At 49.0% G+C, this 17,883-nt stretch overlaps 1 protein-coding gene and 1 long non-coding RNA gene across 2 annotated transcripts in view; one reads left to right on the top strand and one right to left on the bottom strand.

Annotated features, from left to right (window-relative positions):
* The window catches only part of LOC128088681 (uncharacterized), an 80,662-nt gene that overhangs the window by 26,499 nt on the left and 36,280 nt on the right, over window positions 1-17,883 (bottom strand). The window lies entirely within an intron of this gene.
* The window catches only part of FAM168A (family with sequence similarity 168 member A), a 166,123-nt gene that overhangs the window by 121,533 nt on the left and 26,707 nt on the right, over window positions 1-17,883 (top strand). The window lies entirely within an intron of this gene.

Here is a 17,883-nt window from a genome sequence, read left to right as displayed (position 1 = left end):
CAGTCCCCAGTTCTCTCCCGAAAGTAATTTCTGATTTCCATATTAATCAAAAATAGCTTTACCTTCGTGCTGCCCTAATCCTAGCGACAACAAGGAAAGAAGATTACATTCTGTAGGTGGCAGAAAAGCAATTAGAATTTGCACGTCAGAACCGAGAGGGGGAGGAATATCACCTCTGCACTTTTTGTGAGCTGGACAGGGGGATGCCCTGACCTCAAAGTGATGTTCACAGAGTCCTTTCCTTTTGAAACGAGGGAGGAAAAATCTTTAGTGTTCACAGAGCGACGTCATGGCATTTGGGTAGAAGGAGGGAGTGATGTGTGATGAGCAGGGAGGCTGTGGGTGCCCCATCCCTGCAGGCATTCAAGGCCAAGCTGGATGTGGCTCTGGGCAGCCTGGGCTGCTGCTTGGCGACCTGCACACAGCAGGGCTTGGAGCTGGATGAGCGCTGTGCTCCTTTGCAACCCAGGCCATGCTATGATTGTATGCTATGGGGGTGAGGAGTGGCTGTGAAGAGGGATACGTGCCTACAGACAGCTCTGTGTGCTGAGAGATGTGCCTTGATCTTTGCTGACGAGCTGGGGAAATGAGCATCATGGCAGCAGGAGGAATGGGTGGAAGCAGGAAGAGGCTGTCATGGACTAACTGGGGGAAAAGGGCTCGTGGTGGCCATGACAGCACGAGGTGGGTGGCAGGGATGCGCCCCAGTGATGCTGAACAGTGAGAGTTTGGAGGTTTGGGCATGAGGATTCTGTTGCCTGACCAGCTGCCAGGACCCAACCATTTGGGTTTGTTCAGGGCATCCCGTGGACAAGTTGTGGGCTGGTGAGGCACAGGGCTGGCATTTCCATTTGCACATGGACATCAAGTTATCCAAGGTAAAGGCTTAGGAGCTGAGGAGGAGGCAAAGCAAGGATAGAGTCCTAGAAGTGGTATGCCTGGAAGTGACAAAGAAATGCAGATCTGTGATTACTGCCACATGTGAGCGTGCAGATGTGTCTGCTTGGGGTTGGACTCTTGTCCTTGATCATCAAGACAGAGAAGTTCCCCACAGCTATTCTCACAAGTGTCTTCTTGTTCTCCATTTTTCGGGCTACTGGAGATTATATGCTGAAGTCATCCTGTGTCTCTTGTAGTCCATGACATGACAAAGCACCTCTGGTATTATTTTGTAATTACTAAACCCTTTTGATTACTTTAGAGAGCATACGTAAGTAGTCTCAGAAATGTGAACATATAGCATATGGACTTGTACACAGCAATTTTCGTTCTGATATGTTTCTGACATTAAATAGAGCCACTGTGCACCCAAAGGCTGTTCGTGTGCCTGGCGAGGTTGTGCCGTGCCATTTTGTGGCTCCGTAATTGAGGTTAATTGGGACAAAAATCTCCTTTTGCACCAGATATTGTGCTGTAAAGCTTTGCTTCCGATTTCGGGTCATTAAAAGCATCTTTAATTGTGACCGATGGAGCCCTTTGGAAATCTATTTTAGATTAAAGCTCTTAAGGTATTACGCGTGAGTCTGTTTCTGATAGGGGGAAAATCTCCTGCATAAAGAGGTGATTGTCTTCCTGCTTTTTGCATTGTGCTTTGGCAGGAGGTCGCTCGGGGGAAGCGTTAAAACTCACTCAACCAGAGCTGTGACAGTGACAAACTGGCCGTGGGTCATTGCTTCTCCTTGACATTTGCAAGTCAGCCAGTAGAGGGGCTTCAAGTATCTTTACGAGCATCCTTGCCTCGGAACCACATTGCAGGGGGTCTTTGCATTTCACAGCTGGACTGTGAAGGACAGTTTGCACACAGGTTTTGACCTTGCAGCTCCCAAAGGCTCTTGAGCAGCCAAAGCCAGGCAGTTCCTCCTGCTGTACCCAGCTGGGGTTGCCCCAAAGATGCCAAGAGCACTGGGTTGGACAGTGGAGGGAAGTAGTCTAGCAGTGCCAGAAATACATAAATCCATGCAAACGTGTGCATAAAACTGGCAGATAGATGGCTCTACCTCATCGTTTCCCTTGCTCCGTTTCGAGGCTGCAGATGAGAAGGGGAATCCACCATTGAGGAGGTGCAGATGGTGATGGATTCTGTGTGAATGGTTGCAGGAGGGAAGAAACGTGGTTGTTTTTTTTTTTTAAAGGGAAGTCTGAGTCTTTATTTTCGACGCTCTTTATTCTCAGATGGAGGATTTGGGGTTATGGTTGTTACCATGGGTGTAGACCTTGTGCCCCATGTCCATCGTGGCTTACCAGGGAAGTGGCCACGTCTGGCAGAGCTAAGAAGGAACCTCAGTGGAACAGAAGAAGAAGGGCTGGTGGAAAGTCATCCAGTGGGATTGCTGAGACCTTGGGCTTGTTCATCTGTCACAGGATCATAAAGTCTGGAAAACACCTCCAAGATCCCCAAGGCAACCCCAACCCATCCCACCGTGCCCCCTGGGCGCATCCCTCAGTGCAAAATCCCCATGGTTCCTCAACACCTCCAGGGATGGTGACCCCCCCCCCCAGCTCCCTTGGCAGCCCATGGCAATGCCTTTCCACGAAGCACTCCTCCCTGATGCCCAATATAAGCCTTCCTAAGTACAACAATGAGCCAGCACCAGCGTGACTTCCAAAATGGCGTTGCTGGGAGCCACAGGCCAAAGGGAGATGGGAGCAAACACAGCTGCTATGTCTGATTGTCATTGTCCTGCTGTAGGATGGATGACCCAGTTGACATTAATAGTAAACAAAGATGGCATTTACAGAGCTTCCTCTTAAACCAACCTGGGATTTATAGCATTATTGCTTTTCCAAGCAGAAAGCTGCATGATGGAGTTCCTAGGGGTTGTAGAAGGGTCTCTGTTCTGAATTTCTTTGCCTCGTTTCAATTTTGAGAACCATTCTGAGTCCCCAGCATCCTTTATGTTCACAAAATTCCTGGGTGGATGACTTGGTGGGCAATTTCACCATTTCCTTCTAATTTGTAGTGGAGAGAAATGCGATTTCAAGTTGGAGGCTGCCCTGTGGATGAGCTCATGTAGGAACTGCCAACATTTCTCTGAGATGTTTCTGAGTTACAAGGACGGTGCTGGGAATCTCCAGATGGATTCTCAGTGCCCATTTTGAATTCCGAGGGCTCCTGCTAACATCCACTGCATTTTGGATCTCAGAGTATTGCTCAGTGTTTTAATGTCTCCTTTTGTCTGGGGACAAAGGCTTGGATTTGACTCATTGCTGCTATGGGGCAGCGTATTTTTGTTCCACCTAGAAAATGAAGCTATTATTCAGTTTCCCCAACCATTGCTCGCTGCAAGGAGATACTGCAGGGAGATGATGACTCAGTACAAATTAATTGGAAGGCATTGATTTTGCACTTGTAAATCTACGGAAGTTCATTAGCATTGAACCAGGCTGCACGAGCACTGGCTGCCCAGCTACCTGCCATTGTTTGACTGAGCTGTAACCTGAAGGACTTGAAAAGGTCACCAAGCACATCCAGGATGTCACCAACCATAGTGCCTCTCACTCATTAGCTTTGCTAGCGAGCACCAATTCAAAATATTGCCTCTGCTGCTCATCCCTCCAAGAATGCATCGAGCAAGAGTGCTTCCAAACCAGGGGATGGTCGCCAGCAGAGCCAGACCTCCTGCATCCTGTGCTAGAATGACAGCATCATTAAGGTTGGAAGAGACCACTAAGATCATCTAGTCCAACCATGAAGCCATGCCCACCGTGCCATGTTGGTTCTGCTGGGACATCACCTTGCTGACCCTCGTGCCCTGTCACCTTTTGCCCCACCAGCAGCCTCGCTGCCCATTGCCACATCTCAGCCCCGCTCCATGCTTAGCACTGCAAGCCAGCAAACCTGCTTCACGTGGCAGCTCCTGCAATCTGGCCCCCTGCATCCAACATCGTGCATCACCGTAGGACCCCGTGGAAGCCAGGAGACAGCACAGTGCCTTCCTGCAGTGTGTGAACCCATAAAGACAGTTGAGAAACAAGGAAGGGTCACATAGCATTTCATGTCATACATTCCTTGCATCCAGCTTTGAAAATAGCCACGTTAAAATGAAACAGTGTGTGCTGTGGGTTCTTCTTAGAATCATAGAATCATAGCATCACCAGGGTTGGAAAAGACCTAAAAGCTCATCCAGTCCAACTGTTCACCTATTCCCAATGGCTCCCACTAAACCACTAGCATAGAAACATCAAAGTTGGAATAGGACAGACCACAGAGATCATCTTACACATGCTAAAGGCAAAGCCCAGGGCTGTCTGGAGTTTTGGTTGCTCATCACATGGGCTTCACTCAGCCCCCCTTGAAGGCTGTGCAGAATTGCAGTTTCACAGGTTGATGCCAAAAGCAATGTAGGCACGGTGAGGAATTTCTGGCGCGTGAACCCACCCCTAATGCTTCAATGGACATTTCTTATTAAGGAGACCTTTCCCCCAGAGCATTCTGCAGGAGTTGTGGGGAAAATTGGTAATTATGCAGATTTATTGCTATTTTTTCAGTTTCAAGTGCCTCCAATTAGCTCTTGTGGAGTATCTTGTGGCGTGATGAATTAGTAGCAGCTTTCAGCTGTTGGCTTCTCTCGTCACAGTGTTTAATAGCACTGAGCAATTCCCCTGGACAGCTCTTTCCTTTTCTAGTGCTCCTCATTTAAACCCTTGGGTTTTGCTGCTATTTCCAATCCGAAGACGTAACTCGTCTCCCTTTTCCTGAGCTCATGAAGCTGTTCACAATACAGGAGGAGGCGAAGCACTGGGTTTTCATGTCGTGCAACGCAATGCTTTTTCCATCTCAAACTTCAGAAGGACTTTATTTTCCATCCCAGCTTCCACCTGAGTCCATTGCTACAACATGCAGTTCCAGGAGGATCTGGTGGCTCTGTGCATGCTCCCAGGCGTGCTGATGGAAGTGGTGCTTTCATGCTGGGCTTCCTACCCTCAACACTACGGCTCCTGATAGATTTGCAAAGTCCCCAGCATTCTTACCAAGAAGCCAGCTTCTGCACTGAGTTATCAAAGGGAATTGTCAGGAACATCTCACACAATCCCCAAATCCTTTACGACTGCTAAAATGCAGTCACCAAATCTTCCCCCCCAAACACCTTTGAGCTACGAGATATGGTTTAGTAGCTTGTGGTACTGGGAATGGGAGGGTGGAATTGGACTAGATGATCTTGCAGGTCGTTTCCAACCTTGTGATTCTGTGATTCTATGATTCTATGACCTTACAGCTGTATGCCCTTCTGAAATTACTCAGAGCAACCCAAGGAGCCCGTTCTGTGTGCTGGGAGGTGTGCTGGGAGAGGTTGAGGTGACAGCTTCTGGATTGCAGGGGCAATGAGAATCCTTGGGAAAAATCACCTCGTGGAGGAGCCATGGCAGAGATGGGGCTGAGGGGCTTTAAGTCCCTTCCAACCCAGCTGTGCAGTGACCCATCATGGAATCTGCTCTGTGTTTTCAGTCTGAACTGGGTTTCTGTGCGTCCTGGGTACACACTGACCACCTCTGCAGCATCTGCACATTAGTTATGTATTTTAGGAGAGTTCGTTGGGTTTCTAACAATACAAATCTCAAGGACAGCAGCCCTTGTTTCATGAAGGGGCTTTCTAGCTTGGAAAGGAGAAGGCTCCAAGGAGACCTCAGTGTGGTCTTGAAGCATAGTAACAGTGAGGGTGGATGGTGACAGGACAAGGGGAATGGCTTGAAAGTGAGACAGGGGAGGTTTGGGTTGGATGTGAGGAGGAAGTTTTGGAGGCAGAGGGTGGTGAGGCAGTGGCACAGGTTGCCCAAGGAGGCTGTGGATGCCCCATCCCTGCAGGCATTCAAGGCCAGGCTGGATGTGGCTCTGGGCAGCCTGGGCTGCTGCTTGGCGACCTGCACACAGCAGGGCTTGGAGCTGGATGAGCGCTGTGCTCCTCTGCAGCCCAGGCCTTTCTATCATTCCATGATTCTAGGCCTGCTGATGAGGTCCCAGGTGTGAGTTGTGAGTGCTGCATCTCCTCCCTGCCATCTCCAGCTGAGAAATCCCTGAAGAAGTGCTTTGCACTTCATCTTCACTCCTACCCTCCATCTCCCACACCAACAACCCGCTGGAGCTGCCCCCAGCACTCTGTGCAGCTGCAGTGCCACACGTGAAGGTCTGAGGGCTGCAGTCTCCTGATTGCAAGCACTGGGCTGTTCACTGAGCTTTTAGGACTTCTGTGTGATCAGGTAGCTTCTCCCAGCCCAACTCATGCCCTGCATCATGTGGGTGTGCCGTGATGGAGGGGATGCTCCTCTGCATCTCTACCATTGCCATCCATCCAACGCTCCACACTTCCCCATTGATCTGCATGAGATGTTACAGCTGAGTGACACCACGCCAGGTTTGGGATTTTCCAAGCAAGCCTGACTGCCTCAACATGTCAGAAACAAACAGAAGCGGAGCTGCCACAAATCTGTCTCATTGCAAACAAGGGAACGCACCTCAACCGTAAAATGTAATCTACTTAATTAGCTGTAATTGGTTTTCCAAGTCGGGCCGTCATAGAAATCATTGTTTCGTGGCAAGGCAATGGAAATGGCACTTTGCTGGGCTGTTCCCCCTGGGCTGTGGGTTCTGATGGAGGTCTCCTGGTGGGGGATGAAATCTGCACAATTCTATTTTTGCAGGACCTCGTTTTCTCGACGCTGCACTCCGTTGCCAGTTCAAATATCATGTATTCTGTGCTCCCCTCTGGCACGATTTCAGTCTCATCTCCTGGCCCCAATACAAGAGACCCATCCATGCCTTTTAACACCCAGAAACTGGTTTTGCTAATATTCCGCGTGTGCTCCATCTGCTGCTGTGTTTGTGGAGAGCTGATGACTCTGAGAGCAGTCCGCTGAGCTGGGCCGTGTCCAAATGTCCAAAATACCATATGGGTGTTTTAATGAGCATTTAAAAATTAACTATCTGCACCGGGGGTGCGGTGAACCCTCCATTGGAGTTCAGCTCACGCTTGGCCTCTTGTTGCAAATTCAGAATGTTTTCGCTTCTATCTGCGCGTAGAGCTGGGACCCAACCTGTGAGGGGGTCAGGTAGGGGGGAGGGAAAGGCTGTGCCTTAGGGAGACCTTTCAGATCCCCAAGGCCAATCCCAGCCCACCCCACCATTGAGCACATCCCTGAGTGCCTCATCTGCACGGGTCTGGAACACCTCCAGGGATGGGGACCCCACCACTTGTCAGGGCAACCTGTGCGATGCATCACCACTCTTCAGAGAAGAAATTTTCCCTAGTATCCAACCTGACCCTTGTGAGTTCCTTCCAACTTGGGATATTCCGTGGTTCTGTGATCCTATAAATATGAAGAAACAACCCTTTTTGGTAATCACCTGTTTCTGTAACATTCTAATTGCCTATTAGAAGAATTAATTGCAATAGCAAGTCCACTTTTCCCTGAGACCATGAGTAAATGTGTAAATGCAGTGAAATCAGGAGGGCGATGCCAGTGCCAGAATAGCAGAGGGAGGAAGCACGACATTAGGAGAGCCTTAAATGCGACTTAATGACTGAACATTTTTGTTGCCTTCATCCTCACATCGTTCTCTAGGGATGCCCAGGCCTGCAGTACTGCTCAGAAGGCAGAATCACGGAATCACAGAGCCCTGAATGATGGAAAAGACCTCTCAGATGGCCATGTCCAGCCCCAACCCACCCCTCCATGACCACTAAACCAGTCCCAACCCAGCTGATCAATGAAGGTTACTTGAGTAAGAAAAGCTCCAAGTATTGCATGGCCACGTTGGTGGCTTTCTGCCCACCCCTCTTGTCAAAGTAGGGGCCTTGTAAGATTTCGGATGAAGGATGCTGCTCCTGTTTTTGGCCACTACATTGGGCTCTGCCAATGGGACCAGATCCCGTGGGGTCATGGAATCACAGGGTGGTCTGAGTTGGAAGGGACCCTTAAAGGCCATCTGGTCCCATGAACAGGGACAACCTCCTTGCCACTCCATCCAGAGTTGCCATAGAAACTCTCCTGCCTGCAGGAGCAGAAGGGTACTGTGAGCTTCTGCCACTCCTGCCCTGCCTGGGACTGCAGCAAGAATTCATTACTGAGCAGCACTCACACGTCTGTGGTGCTGCACACACAGAGCTGGGGCAACTTCTTCCTCTTCACAGAATCACAGGATAGAACCATAGAATCACAAGGTTCTACGAGACCTCTAGTCCAACCATCCTCCCACTGTGTCCCATCCAACCTCCTCTTGATGTGCCCGTCCCCAGATCTGGGCTGGCAGCTGGTTTCTCTCCTTCCAGCATCATCTGGCTGCACTGCTTATGTCAGCACAGCAATGAGCCTCAGTAGATGGCAGGATGGAACCTGGGGACTGCTATCATGGGGTGGGGATGGCTCCAGCAGTATGGCATGGGGAGAGGTGGGATGCCATGGGCAGACAGCACGCACTCGGAAACACATATTCAGCATTCAGCATGGAAGTGATTATTCCATTAAAGATGCACGAATCCAGTTTGCTTGGCCTGAATCATATCACAGCTGTAAGCAAGCAAGAGTGAAAGGCATTTTCTGCTGGTGGAGGGAGCAGATGTGACTCTGAATACTCATGGGAAGCAAAGTTTTTCAGAAGGAAAAAGGAGGCAACACAGTCTCTTTTCTGACCATAACCTGACTTGAACTTGTTGCTCTGTATCTGTGCAGTTCCCACTGCAGAAGCCATGCTGCAGCAGCCCATGGCCTGGTAGTTCAGTTCACCCAGGGCTGAATGAAAGCTTCTGTAGTTCAAGAGAAGACGTGAGGAGGTGGTAGAAGAGAATTCTACCGAGAAACAAGTAATAATAAGTAATGACAAATGATGAATTGTGAACAGTGATTAATAAATAGATGCAATGGATGCAGTATCCAGTGCAGGATCTGCCCAGGCTGCAGATGTCTGGAGGTTTCAGGAGCACTGGAGGGAATCATAAACATTTCATCTTTCCTAATCTCCTACCCAGGCATCCTGAACGTAGTTTGGGCCGCTATCAGAGGCAGGACAGGGACAGCACAGCCCTTTGGTTTAGTCCAGTACAAGCACTTGTGTGTGCTGCGTCCCAGTCTTGACAGGCTGGATGGGAATCTGAGCACTGATGGAGCAGTGGGGGTCTGTGTTCATTACAGGGAGTGGGGCAGGTGGCCTTTAAGGCTCCCTTCTGACTCAAACCATTCCGTGATCCCATGCTATTTGCCTTCTACATGCCTGAAATCTAGAGGACGAAGTAAATAATGGCAAGGAGCTTTAACACTGCCTGACCTCAGCAGTTCTCAAAAGCTTCTTTCCCATAGAGACTTGCCTGAACGCAGGAGGGGATGTGACACACGTCTCGTGCCCACAAGTTATATTGATCGACAGTCTGTCAAGTTCTGTCGCTGTGCTTTATTTATAGAACGTGACTTCAACCATCAAACTGCCTTACTAATATTTTCAGACAGTTGCTGTTGGTTTTCAAGATGAGTTTTGCTCATACGAAAGCTTCCTGAACCCAGACAGCTGCACTGAGCCCTGAGAGGTTTCTGGCTGTTGCTTTGTCTTTTCTTAGCGTCGTAGAAGCATTGGGATTGAAAAAGAGCTCTGAGATCATCCAAGTCCAACCATCAACCAGCATAGGTGGGCAAGGGGTGGGAAGCCAAGTGAGATGGACATGGAATGGGACTGGAAGTGGGAGTCATTTTGTTTGGCCCAGTAGCTTGTAGGTAAACTGGACCTTAGGAAATTAGCGATGCTGAGCAAACTGCTCTGGGTGGGCCTTGGGAAGCAGAGGGACCTGAGTGCCCCAGCAGCACAACTACACAACACCAAAGCACGAGGGTAGCCCTTGAGCAGCCGTTATCATCAGTTGCCATGTTTAAATGTAGCATTTAGTGAAAGTCTTCCAGTTTTCATAGCGTCAGGTGGCATCATTGACGGCCTTCTGCGGTAACGAGGGTGAGAAATGGCTCTCGGGCCCTGTGGTGATGTATGCCATACCAAATTTCAACTTGAGCACAATCTGGCTGCTGGTCTACACTAATATCCAGCAGAAGTGCTGTGGGTGCCTTTACAGCCCCCATGAAGATTGTCTTTGCGTGGCCTTTGGTAACAAGAAATAAGAGGCTGCCTTTGCATACATATGTATATGAGATAAGGTATATAAGGGACCCATTGGCTGGGAGAGGAACAAAATGTGAAAGGTCTGCAGGAAAATGTGTACATCATCAGCTGCTAGAGCTAATCTTTCTTAAAACAGCCATCTGATGAATGCATGGAGTTCATTATTTGACTGCTCTGTTCTTGGGCTGATGAGGCTTGAAGCAGTAATAAGGGGGTGGCACTTCTTCATGGGAGTGAATGTATTTATTATCCTCGGAGACCTGAGAAGCGCTGGGTTCTCAACCATCCATTAACTCGCTCTTCAGAACAGTTCCACCCTTGCTTTCATCTTTTCCTCTATTTTTACATCCATTTATCACTGCAGTGGGCTGGAGTAGCTCCGTGGTGGGGCGGTGAGTGATGGGGTGGGAACTGGGGATGAGCTGCAGGATGAACGTGGGATGATCCACGCCACGTGAACCCAGCCTGGGCTCACTGCTGCACCGTGGGACACGATGCTCAGCTGGGTATGCCATGGCTGTGCTCAGCCAGCTGCAGAACCATTCTGTGTTGAGCAGGGGAGAAGGACAAAGTTGTGCTGTCCTTCTGAGTGCGCGCCGTTGAAGCAGGAGTCGCTCAGATTCTTGTAATTGAAAACATCAAGCATAAAACAAGATAGAAATTAGCTTAGCTGGGCTCCTGCTCCTTCCCCCTGAGGTACAGATGAGTCTGGAGTTACGTTTGATTTGGAAAGATTGTGAATTACAGACTGTAGATTTAGAGCTGTAAGAGGAGTTTCAGTATGGTGGATCTGCCCTTCAGAATACAAGAAGCCAAATTAAACCTTGGGATAAATGACATGAAAGGGATGAGGCATGTCTTGATATTTCAGTGTTGAGTTTGACCTGAGTTCTCACTGATGGGTGGTAGCAGCTTGAAAGGCAGTGACAGTCGGATGTGGTCATAGGATCATTTCTGTAGTGGTTAGGTGGACATGAAGCTGTTAAAGATCATCCAAAGGAGAGCTACAGGGATGGGGAAGGGTCTGGAGGGGGAAATGTGTGAGGAGTAGCTCAGATCCTTTGGTTTGCTTGGCCCAGAGCGGAAAAGACTGAGGGGAGGCTCATGATGGACTTCAGCCCTCCATGGTCCTACAGCTCCTCATGGCCCTACAGCTTCTTGTGGCCTTACAGCCTCTCATGGCTTTACAGCCTCTCATGACCCTACAGCTCCTCATGGCCCTACAGCTCCTCATGGCCCTACAGCTCTCATGGCCCTACAGCTCCTCATGGCCCTACAGCCTCTCATGGCTTTACAGCCTCTCATGACCCTACAGCTCCTCATGGCCCTACAGCCTCTCATGGCCCTACAGCCTCTCATGGCCCTACAGCCTCTCATGGCCCTACAGCCTCTCATGGCCCTACAGCTCTCATGGCCCCACAGCTCTCATGGCCCCACAGCTCTCATGGCCCTAGAGCCTCTCATGGCCCTAGAGCCTCTCATGGCCCCACAGCTCTCATGGCCCTAGAGCCTCTCATGGCCCTACAGCTCTCATGGCCCTAGAGCCTCTCATGGCCCTACAGCCTCTCATGGCCCTACAGCTCCTCATGGCCCTAGAGCCTCTCATGGCCCTACAGCTCTCATGGCCCTACAGCCCCTCATGGCCTGCAGCCACCCCTTGGCAACCCCAAGCTACCAGAGTTAAGGAGCATTTGAACAGTCTTGTTAGGCATAGGATTTTTTGGGGCATCCTTTCAGGCCAGAGAAGTTCATATAACGGCAGAACAAATTTTGTTCGGGTCTCTGCTGCTCATCGTTGCCAGAACGCCGTAGCATTTTGTCTCTAGAGACTTGATTCCCAGTGCAGAATGAATTCACAGATGCCCTTATCAGATACTTTCTCTCAGTCATCACGTAATTAGGTGCATCCTTACTGCTCTCACTGCTACCAGCAATCAGCACTGGGGAGCGTTGCTGCAGGACTCAGAGCTGCATCAGGAAGCCAACAGAGCGTTTGCTGTCTTATTTCTTGTCATTTAATCCCTTGGTCATTCATTGGCTCTTGTGACAGTGCTGCAAGTGTCCCAACAGCAGCATGGGGCCCCAGTGATGTGCTTCCATGGGTTGAAGCATGGTTTTATGCAGTGCTGCACTTGGATAACAGACTTTATCATCTGTCCCTGTAATGATCATAGAATCATAGATGGCCTGGGCTGCAAAGGAGCTCAATGCTCATCCAGCTCCAAGCCCTGCTGTGTGCAGGTCGCCAAGCAGCAGCCCAGGCTGCCCAGAGCCACATCCAGCCTGGCCTTGAATGCCTGCAGGGATGGGGCATCCACAGCCTCCCAACGATGCAGTGGATTGCTGGGAGAAAAAAAAGATATTTTGTCTTGCAAATGAATTTGGGCTGCTTGTAGCAATTGAAGCCATAATCAGATAACAGCCAACGGAATCCATCCTTAGGAAATTAAATGGCACATTTTGGAAATCAGCATTCTAAGCGACAATTAATTCAGCTGATCATCAGTAGAAGGCTGGAACAAGGACCTGGCTGTCTGCGCTCCCAAGCTGAAGAGAAGCAAACTGCATTTCCATCCTTTTTCTCCAAGATATTCAGGCAGATGTAAGACCTGCTGAGACCTGGCACGAGCGGGGTTTAGTGCTGCACTGGCTGCTCTGTTACTCAGATGCTCCTGACAGCTCTGCTTTTGATCTGAGGCTGCAAACAGCGCCGTACGCCGCGTGATGCTGTGGTGGATGGGCTGCACGGATGCTGCTCAAAACCAGCCAGATCCTTTTCAGAAGGATTTTGGTATGAGACAGCCAGGCCAATTCAGCATAACGTCATTACATCGTTTCTTAAGTATTCCCAGAGCTTTGTCTTCTCCAGCTTTCAGTGCCTTTGGTTGTTTTAATGCTCTTTCAGTATTTTGAGTGAGCTTTTTGGTTTTCGTCCTGTAAGTTGTGTGGATAGATGGAGCCACCAGAGGTTGGACCAGAGGGACCCAGAGGTCCCTTCCAGCCTCAACCATTCTGTGATGTAAAGGTCTGTAGTGTGATTGCAGGGATAAACCATTCAAAAAGCAGGCAGGAGGGAAGGATTTGTCTTAAAGGGTGGTGGGAGGCAGTGGAGTCTCCATCCCAGGAGGTGTTGGCTGTGTCACTGGGTGACACGAGGTCTGGAGAGGTCACAGCCACGGGGTGACGGTTGGACTGGATGATCTCATGGGTCTTTCCAACCTTAATGATTCGATGATCCTATGAAAAACCCCATCTGGACGTTTCTTACACGCCATGCTGCTGTGGCCCATGCTGGGAACACAACCCAGCTGCACGTAGGCTGTAAAATATACAGCTGAAAATATAAGCAGACTGCTTTACTGTGAGTGCACTGAGTGCAGTCCTGGAGGATCCTGGGCCAAACGAAGCTGTTGCTTAAGAACATTTGAAGGCTCTGTGGGCCACGCTTTTTAATTTATCTTCTGAACTCATTTCTGAGCGCATCTCCTAAAGGTTTGCACGCTAAAAACTGGGAGTGGGCAGCTGGGAACTTGCAGCCTAAAAGCCATGAATCAGAAACAGCATTGCCCCAAAGAGGACGGAGCAGAGCTGGAAGTAATCCTTCAGAAACATTCAGAAATGCATGAAAAATTAAAGAGTGCTTTAAAATACATGTTTGATGCAGCCCTGCGCTCCGGTGATCGCATCTTAGTTTTCAAAGCAGTTCAGTTAGTGCTGCTCAGATCTGCAGAGCTGTGTCCTCCTCAGGGAGAGCACTGAGCGAGCGCTGGGTTTCTTGCTGCTATTGATTGTGGGGATGGTATTAAATTAAAATAAGGCAAGAAAATAACTCCTGAGTTCTTCTTCGAGGGATCTAATAAATGTCTTTCAATATCTTTTCAATATAATTTTCTTCGCCTCTGCGTTGTTGTTGTTGCAAGGCCCTGAGCTCCAGCAGAGCCGAGGTCCCATCGCAGATAGAAAGCAAAGGATATTTTCCATCCTTGGCAATCTCCAGCCTCTGCGCCCAGTGGAGGCGATCAAAACTCAGCACAAAGGCTGCAATTTTTCCCACTTGCTGTTGCTTTTTGCAGATTGAAGGTGAAGAGACAAGGCCAGCAGGAGACGGGGACGTGGGTTGGCCATGGGGCAGATGGAGCAGCTGCAGCTTTGGCTTTTCGAGGAGGTCGGATTGTGGTCATCTGGGGAGGGGGGAGGGTGGAGAGGAGCCAACAAACATCAGCTGTTTACAGCTCAAAAAGCAGACGAAAAACAGCTCACGTGTTTTTAGGCTGAGCAGTTTTTGAGCCAAACACATTTCTCCTCACCCAGTGAGCCACGGTTGTGCTACTTTCTTATCTCTGGGTACATCCAGAAAGAGGAGCACTTCTCACTTATTTCCCTGCCCCTCTCCCATCCCTTTGGAAGAGGAAGAAGAGCACTTAGCAGAGGTTGTGGGAGATAGAGTGGAGCTGGCTGAGTCTCTTGGTATCTGATGCCATAGAATTTCACCTGCTGGAATGACATTTATGCCCGTAGCTTTCTTTCAAAAGGACAGAAGATAACACAGGAGGTGAGGCACGGCCCTAATGAGCAGAAGCAAAACCCAGAAGACAGAAAGAAGACGAGTGAACACTCGGTGTCTCCATCTGCCTGAAGTAACCACACAGGCTTTGGGTAGTTGAGTGTATGGAAAAGAAGACCCAAAGCCACATCTTTCCTGCGCAGGGCCCTAAAGGAAGGTGGTCTGATTTATTTCAGTCTCAGTTTTCACATACAAACCTCATGTTGAGAGCTTGGGTTCATGGGCTCCTCTGTCGGGTTTTAGGACCTGTTTGGGGGATTAACCAGTGAGTAGGGAGTAGAGAGTTGGTGCCCCAAGGGGCCGTTGTCCTCGTCCATAGCACGCTTCTCGACACTCGTGATGCTGACGTAAGTTAATGCTTATCCAGCATTAACTACAGCAATTTTTAATTAACCTGATTTAGAAGCCAAATATATCACTGATGAAAATGAGAGGGTGGAACGCGCCATCATTTATTCCAGTACGGTGGTCACAATTGTTGAATTAGAATTGATTCAGATGAACTTCAGTGCATTGCTGCAGCAGTCGGCTGCGTGCCGGGGGCATGGCGGGGGGAGAGGTGCTTCGTGTTTGCCTTGCTGCTCAGAAGAAGGGAGGAAAGGCCCGTTCTGGCTCTTATTTAATAAAGTAAAAGAGATGGGGTGTGAACTGATTGCTCATTCCCTCCTTTTTTTTCCCATCTTTGCTGGCCACCAGCAGACAGCAGCAGCTGAGCTGGGTGAGGAAGGATGCCAGAGGTTCTTTTTGTCTGCCGATAAACCGCCGCTGCTGGGGGGTGAAGGCAGGAAACAGCAGAGATAATCAGGGGCAGCGGCGGTGCTGGGAGGCACAGCAAAAAGAGTACAATAAAATAGAAGGGAGAAAAGAGAAAGGAAGAGTAGAAAAAAGTAGAAAGTAGGGCAGAATAGAGTACAATGAAGTAAATCTGTGTAGAGTAGAATGGAGTGGAGTGGAGCAGAGCAGAGCAGAGGAGAATGGAGAAGATTTGAGTAGAGTAGAGTAGAGTAGAGTAGAGTAGAGTAGAATGGAGAAGATTTGAGTAGAGTAGAGTAGAATGGAGAAGATTTCAGTGGAGTAGAGTAGAGTAGAGTAGAATGGAGAAGATTTCAGTGGAGTAGAGTAGATTGGAGCGGAGAAGAATAGAGTGGAATACAGTAGAGAAAAGTGGAGTAAGGTAGAATAGAGTCGATTTGAGTGGAGTAGAGTAGAGTAGAATGGAGTAGAGTGGAATAGAGTAAAGAAGAGTGGGGTGTAATGGCATGAAGTTGAGTAGAGTAAAATGGATTGGGGCAGAATGGAGTGGAATGGAGTGGAATGGAGTGGAAGTGGAATGCAATGGAGTGGAGTGGAGTGGAGAGGCATGAAGTTGAGTAGAGTAGAATGGATTGGGGCAGAATGGAATGGAATGGAATGGAATGGAATGGAATGGAATGGGGTGGAATGGGATGGAGTGGAATGGAATGGAATGGGATGGAATGGAATGGAATGGAATGGAATGGGATGGAATGGAATGGAATGGAATTGGATGGAATGGAATGGGATGGAATGGAATGGAATGGAATGGAATGGAATGGGATGGAATGGGATGGAGTGGAATGGAATGGGATGGAGTGGGATGGAATGGAATGGAATGGGGTGGAATGGGATGGAGTGGAATGGGATGGGATGGAGTGGGATGGAATGGAATGGAATGGAATGGAATGGAATGGAATGGAATGGAATGGGATGGAGTGAAATGGGATGGAATGGAACGGGATGGAATGGAATGGAATGGAATGGAATGGAATGGGATGGAGTGAAATGGGATGGAATGGAATGGAATGGAATGGAATGGAATGGAATGGAATGGAATGGAATGGGATGGAGTGAAATGGGATGGAATGGAATGGAATGGAATGGAATGGAATGGAATGGAATGGAATGGAATGGAATGGAACGGAATGAATGGAACGGGATGGAATGGAATGGAGTGGAATGGAACGGAATGGAATGGAATGGAATGGAATGGAATGGGATGAAATGGGATGGAGTGGAATGGAACGGGATGGAATGGGATGGAGTGGAATGGAATGGAATGGAATGGGATGGGATGGGATGGAATGGGATGGAATGGGATGGAGTGGAATGGAATGGAATGGAATGGAATGGAATGGAATGGAATGGAATGGAATGGAATGGGATGGAATGGGATGGAGTGGAATGGGATGGAATGGGATGGAATGGAACGGGATGGAATGGAATGGAATGGAGTGGAATGGGATGAAATGGGATGGAGTGGAATGGAACGGGATGGAATGGAATGGAATGGAATGGAAAGCCAAGCCCTCTAGGAGGGAGTGAAGGTGAATGTGTCCCAGTCTGTTTGAGGGATTTATGCAGAAGCATGTAAAAAGGGTCAGAGCTGTTTTGAGTGTCACCATTCTTGATCTGTAAAACTTCCAGCAAAGGGAAGCAGTGCAATAAACCAGAGCAAAGTCAAGCAGACTGAGGTATATGGAGTGTCATCTGTGGCTTCCATGGAAATCAAGAACTTCTAATAAAGTGGAGGATGGATGGTTGATTTCTGAACCATGTGTGACTGCATGTTGGGACTGTTCTGTTTTTGCCTTGGTATCCCAGTTGTCTTTGGCATCACTGAGTGCAGCCTTCTCCATAAAGTCTGGTTTCCCCTTGGCTCTTCCAATTTGACTGGTTCTGTCTTCTGCCCCTGGGGAGGCACGTCCCCAGTGTGTGGTGGTTTGCAGTCTGGCTCTTCAGGTGCCTGTGATTCCAGCTTCCCAAGCCTTCACATAGCCTCATTGGTTTCCCCTGAACTCTCTCTGACTGATCCGACTGAAGATGATGGAAATTGAAGATGCTCTGTAACCTTCTCTAAAGTGCCCATTAAAACCTCATGTGTTACATGGTGTCTTCAAGTGGTCTGAGCTGCCTTGCGTGCTCCTTCCAGGTGGCTTGGCAAGTAATGGGGTCCCTCCTCGGGATGGCAGCTGTGCAGTGATGGGTGAATACAAGGGCTGGCATGTTTCTGTCCTTTAGCAAGAAGCTGTGGTTGATGGAAGCACTGAGTGGAAGCATTGGGAATTATTCACTTAATGCCCTTCAGGGTTGGCTAGCTGCAATGCCTAACTTAGATCTGTGGTGTGCGTTTGGTAAGTGACAGATCAAACTCGTGCAGCCAAGGAAAACCTTTAAAATAAAGCTGTGCCTCTGGTTTCTCCCAGCTGAA

The sequence above is a fragment of the Tympanuchus pallidicinctus genome, unplaced genomic scaffold (genome assembly GCF_026119805.1).
Source record: "Tympanuchus pallidicinctus isolate F22 unplaced genomic scaffold, pur_lepc_1.0 scaffold36, whole genome shotgun sequence".
NCBI classification, from domain to species: domain Eukaryota; kingdom Metazoa; phylum Chordata; class Aves; order Galliformes; family Phasianidae; genus Tympanuchus; species Tympanuchus pallidicinctus.
This window is presented reverse-complemented; position numbering and strand designations above follow the sequence as displayed.